Raw genomic sequence first — 6,192 nt, 5'->3', positions numbered from 1 at the left:
AGACCGACCATGTCCGCCCTCTGACCCAGTCGCTGAGGTCACTGGGACCCTTCTGGTTTCATCTCATTTTCCAGTTCTGTGAGCTGACATCACAATGATGTGCATGGATACAGAATAACTGTTCTTGCCTTTGTAAGGTTTTTTTGTTGTTGTTCCTCAGTCACAGAGATATCGTAATGTGTTTGTGTTGTTTTGCAGTACATTGATCCCTTCCGGATTGAGTATCTTATCATGACTTATGAAATAAAGGAGGAGGAAATTGCAAATATTTCAAGCCGTATGTCCAGGAGTTGGCTGCCATTTGGACCCACCATTACTGTAGGTTTAATTCCTGCGTGTGTGTGTGTGTGTGTGTCTGTTAATCTCAGTGTATGTGTTTGCGTTGTTTCCTGCTGTGTGTTTGGAGCCTCGGCTGCAGCTCTCTAATGATATCCTGCTCCCACATTCCTGTCGTAGCTGATCTGGATTCCCCCTTGTCTGCACCAGTAGATCAACTCAATGCGACCACTGGCCCGGCCCATGCATTCCTCACCCTCTCCTAACACACACACACACACACACACACACACACACACACACACACACACACACACACATGCCCTCAGGAGGCCTCAGGCTGACGCCTACTGCAAACCTCATACACTCTCCCACACTCCCTGTCCCGTCTGCTTCTATTGTCTTGAGTTGAATTTCAAGGGAAGGGCCTGTAGCCGGAGTCGCAGGAACTCTTTGTTCAGTAAACCATGCCAGGTTCGGTTCCTTGCTGGCAGAGGACAGACAATGCAAGGCTCACTCGCTAGACTTCCAGGCTCCTCTTTAATGCGTTGTCATAAAACATGCAGCTGGCAGAGATGTAACGTTCAGCGGGGCTGCGTGCTGCTGCAGCCCTGGGTATTGCCCTTCCAGCTGTCCCCGTCCATGGTTCTTATTGCAGCGTCTGCGCACTGTCACCGCCACACAGACCTGACATTTCAGCTCCTTCCCAGCACAGCACTTCAATTCTCCAGTAAGCCAGTGGAAAATATGAACAGTAGATAGACTGCTGCAGTCTGTAAAAATGTCCTACCCTGTCATCGCGAAGCACCAGGACTTGGGATGATGTTGGTGCTTCTGGTCGTACACTCCCTGGAATGAGCCTCTCCATTTTCTAAAAAGAAGAAGAAGAATTCAAGGGATAGTTAACCCAAAAACATGAAACTTCAGTCATTATCTACTCGTGCCAATGGAAGTTCAGGTCAAGTTTTTCAGCCCACAAAACACTGCTGGGAGTTTAACAGGAAAAGTATAAAAATAATGGCAGCCAATTTTCAAATGTCAAAGAATAAAAACCAGCAACTAAAACCATAAAATGCCTCCATGCTGCTCATCCGCAATAATCAAAGCATCCAGCCTCAACATGGCAAGTTGTTTCGAAAAAAGAAAAAAAAAAAGCAGAAAAAAAAGCAACTGATGCCATGATGTCGGCCTCACTTTTCACTGTAGCCTTGACGCCATGTTTCATCATGATGCAGGGTATTAGGTTTCACCCTTTCCAAGTAGTTGAAGACTTTTGACATTGTGTGTTGCAGTGATAGTGACGTTAGCATGCTAACCTGCTAGCTGAGCCTGACCGCAGTTCAACAGGAGAGGATGTAAATGTCTGACAACTAACTGAAGTAGCGTGGACACCTTAACAACACAATTTTTACTGAAATACATTTCAAATGGCATCAGTATGTGGTTTTTTATAGCTACTGTGCTCTTGTTAAATGGTAAGCTAATAGTAATAATAATACAAAGAACACGGGGAAGCTGCATGATATCGTGAGCAGCTCGAGTTGATAGGGGTTTGCAGATTTTTGCTCTTCCGTTAGCTAGTCGGCTATGTAGACGATCGTAAAGACTCAGAGGTGGAACGATGATAAAAATGATAATGTGCAGCGTGGAGCAGGCCTGTGAATGTAATTACACATATCACCTTTAAAGAGAAGAGACAGAATTAATTTAAGAAACACATTACACACTGAAATGTGAGTAACCCGCAACCCATGAAAGAAATTGTAAACCTGCTCATACAAGGAGGTGATACTACAATCCAGGAGTCAGTTATATATAATGAGCTTCATTATGCAGTACTGTCATATCACCGCAGCAGCTCCACAACAGAGCTCCCCTATGTTCCATGTGACTGGTGACCATGTTGACCTTCTCCGGTTAGCTCAGCTGTGCCTGAATCCTCAGTTACTGCTCCTTGTAGCGACGCCTGACTCTAATGTCACCACCACTGATCATTACTCAGTGTTCAACCGCCGCGATTCACTCCGTCAATTCTTCTGCACTTTTTTTTTTTTTCCCCAATGCAGTTTAGCAAGAAATGATTCAAACCGTTTGTCCTCATCACCCACCAAGTGGTCATTATGGGCTGTGTTTCATCTGGTATTTCTCCTCTGCAGGTATCATTTTAATATATTACAACTTTTCTACTAAAGCTGCACCCAAGATAGGTTGAGAAAAAAAAAAAAAAAAAAAAAGGAAATGGAAGATAGTTTATTTGCCCTTACAGCACAATTTAATCTGGAACAAAGGTAAATGTCATTTTCAGAAACACTAAGATGGGTCAGAATTTCTGTCAGGTTTATTTGCGTTGTTTGCTTCCTGCTACCACAGCAGACGCAGCCCTCCGTATTTACATTTTTCAAATTCATGCATTGACTTTGTAGAAAATAACCTCGCTTAACCAAATGTGGCTTTGCCAAACTATCTGCAGCATCTCAGTGTCTGGCTGCTAGTTTGGTCCCCAGGTTGCGTTGCATGAGCGTGGTAGCACATGCTTTTATACCGTGATGAAACGGGAACGTTAGCATACAAACTCTGATGTCAAGAGGAAGAAAGTATGTTGTTTTATTGTGGAAAACAAGATTTTTAATTTTTTTTTTTCCTTTCAGGAAAAAAACCCTAAACATGGCTTGTTCCAGGCACACAATTGTCACATGCAGTTGGGAGTTTCATGATGACACATAAAATCTGTTGGCACAAAATAAAAAGGCCCACTTCTTCTCCAAAAATGGATTCTTCCCCTATCATGTTTAAAGAGGCCATTTTAGCCCCATCCCATTTCATATTTTCATTTTGGTGGTGTATGAGCATGCATTCATGGTAAAAAAACAAAACCTGAGTTACAGCTGGACAGGCCAAGACTCCAGCCACCCCCCCCCCCCCAACAGAAACAGGCTCCTGCCCCTGCCCCTCTGAAATACCCAGTATGCTGTAATTAATGACCTGCTTTATCGCAACCAGAGTTACCTGAAGGTGGTCTGATAAGGAAAGAAAAAGTGGAGCATACATACGGAAAGATGCAAGGGTCAAAGCCCCTTGTGATGCGTTGAGGGGCATCAAATCACAAGACTACAAACCAAGCTAGCTCTTATCAAAGTGACTCAGATCTCTTGTTTCATTGTGTGTGTGTGTTGGTAGGGACGTCATAGCCCCAAATATACCCACACAAGCTCTGAACAGGTACTTCACGATATGGTGCGTGACCTGCTGCTGCGAATGAGGAGGGTGTCTCTGGACTCACTCTGGTCTGAGGCAGCTGGCTGGCTAGTCCCCTGTGTCTACGTCTCCTCGGTGGATCTTCAGCTTCCGGTGAGAGCAAAGCTGCAAATCTTTGCCAACGAATGCACAAGCAAATCTTTTCTCAATAGATGACTTCAGTTTTCTCAAACTGAGAAACAAAACTGTTGAATAAATGGAGTGTATATTTCAGGACTAAGCCCCAGACAAAAGCAATTCTACATCCTCTGATTAAAAACCCAAAGCACTCCACAAAACACATTTCAGCACTGACAAACTGAAAATGTCTGAGGCTCAATTGCTATGTTACTAGTTTACCATGAAGCCAATGTTGATTCATTTCACTGCTACTGATGCCTGAACGATCTCTTTTCCTAAACGTCACACACTCTGATAGCCTCGTCTCACTGATGAGCACCACAGATGTGATTGGACGTCAATTATCTGACTGAACTTTTGGCTGGAGGTCATCAGTGTCGCTGTCCCCCATCATGGAGATAACCAGGTTCAAGACCAACCCGTCATACCTGCTGTGGTAGCTTCATCAAGCCTGTCACACGGTAACAACCACAGCGAAGCCAGATCAATCACAGCCTGTAAATGGCTTCTCCTCCTTAGCTTCTCCCCAGCTATCATCCATCTGGGGGCTGATAGCTTGCTGCCAGTCGCCCGCTACTTTGAAGCAACCCACTATTGGCTTTCTCTGCAGAGTGGTGACGCTGTAACCTCACCTTCTGTTCTTCTAGTCGAGGACAGCAGAGAGGAAGGTGGTCTGAGGGCCAGCCAAGGGTTTAGAGGTGCAACTGGGGGCCGCTGGGCTGCGGTTTGGGGGCCAGCAGACACACAAAGCCCCCCTGACCTTGTGTTTGTGTAATGGCCGTCCCTGTGATAGATGGCGTTGCCAAAGCATTTACTGGCTGCACCGTGGGGTTGTCCACTTGCCCTGACGCAGATGGATTGGCCATTGTTTTTTCCTCTCACCTCCACTGTGTAATTAATCTTCAGTGTGAGTCCATGGAAGAGAGTGTTGTGCGGCTGTGGGCTGCCGGCCGATAAACTCACCAGCGGGCGGATAGAGGCCGCTTTCAAAGCCCTGAGGACAAGCACCACCTCCGAGATGGCAAAAGAAGATGTTTAAATGCATGCTGCTTCTCCCTCGCTCAGCCTGGTTATCAAAAGAAGACACGTAGAGCACAATACTTATCCCTGCTCCGGAGAAACAGACCTCTCCGTCGCCACTGCTATCACATATTTTACACCGCCAAGCGCCATGTTTTCTGCTCCATTTCTCAAGATAATAAGGCTGGAAGCCAAAATAGCTTAAAGCATATTAACATATCTGCACTGCTGTTTTTTTTTTTTTTTTTATATATCCTGACTGAATATAACTGAATGAGACCTGCAAATTGGACACGTTACATGGATAAAGATTGATTCAACAAAGGCTGCACAGTTAAGACCCTTAATGCTGCTTTTTATGGCCAAATAAAGGAACGAAAGCATTGAATCATATATTTAAAAAGTGGTAGTCCAGCTTTCTAAAACCTTGAAACTAGATTACCAAATCGCTACACAAAAGCATTTTTTCGCAAATAAAAACAAAAATACAGGAAATATTGATCATCATTTCTGTTCTAGGGCAGTTATTTGTTTGTTTATTTTGGAATACTACAGTACTTTATTGAGAACATGAAAGATTCAGATCTTAATATCTGAATTGATAACACACGCAGGACCACCACACAGATATTCATAATTAATTGATGTTACGTCTGGGGGCATTCGATATGTAATATTACAAATTGCATCCTGTGAGCTTTGTGATCCAGAGGTTTGGAGGCAGCGTTTGTGATTTGAGTACAAATCCCTCCTTCGGATGCGGCAGTGGGCTGCTAATCAGAGGCAGCGGTTAATCCCCCGGCTGCGGAGCTTTCCACCAGCTGAGAGCAGCGAGGTTATGGACGAGCTGAAGCCCCCTCGAGGTTGAGGTGTGAAGCAAACCACTGAGCCTCAAAATGAGCCAAACACAGATGAAGTAGATGCATACTGTATACATTTTTAAAGGGAGGAAAGTCCCCATAAATACAGTGCTGAGGGACGGGTCTGTTTAATGAGGTGAGGTGAAGCCTGGAAATGAATAGTGTTGTGATATCCTGCGGCACAATAAATAGAGGCACTGGGAGCCACTCAGGCCGAAGCCTGAGGTGCAGGACTGCCGAGCAAACAGTCGAGTTTTAGTTCACTAATGATGCAGAATGGATACTGGATAATAACCACGCTGCTCATAAATTCTCCTTTAGAGGCCCCCTGTAGAACCACTGGAACATCACTGGATCGTCCAGAAAAATCATCTTGTGTGTAAATTTCGGTTTTGAATTGTATCATATGAATAATTTCTAAGTCTATCGATAGTGACACTGCAAAGAGAGCAAGGAAGGCTGATCCTGATTATCTATGTTCATGTTGAACATTTCTCTGGAGCCGCCCCTGGGGTTATGGTGGAACAGTGTATGGTTTAGTCGAGCCCTCCTCCCCCTCCTCTTCCTCCTCTTCCTCCTCCTCCCTGTAAGCCCTCCACTCCGGTGGCTGGCTGCAGATTTAATGGGTTTAGCAGCTGTTGAGGAAAAGCAGTGAGGGCTT

At 44.9% G+C, this 6,192-nt stretch overlaps 1 long non-coding RNA gene across 1 annotated transcript; it reads left to right on the top strand.

Moving 5' to 3' along the window:
- Positions 1-255: 255 nt before the first annotated feature.
- On the top strand, positions 256-3,489 carry LOC147256506 (uncharacterized). Its single transcript, XR_015117776.1, has 3 exons — positions 256-318; positions 2,343-2,432; positions 3,454-3,489. It is a non-coding gene; the product is annotated as an uncharacterized LOC147256506 (long non-coding RNA).
- The last annotated feature ends 2,703 nt before the right edge of the window (positions 3,490-6,192 follow it).

This window comes from Aulostomus chinensis, chromosome 9 (assembly GCF_037954235.1).
Source record: "Aulostomus chinensis isolate RoL2024-O1b breed Wild chromosome 9, RoL_Achi_v1.0, whole genome shotgun sequence".
Lineage (NCBI taxonomy): Eukaryota > Metazoa > Chordata > Actinopteri > Syngnathiformes > Aulostomidae > Aulostomus > Aulostomus chinensis.
This window is presented reverse-complemented; position numbering and strand designations above follow the sequence as displayed.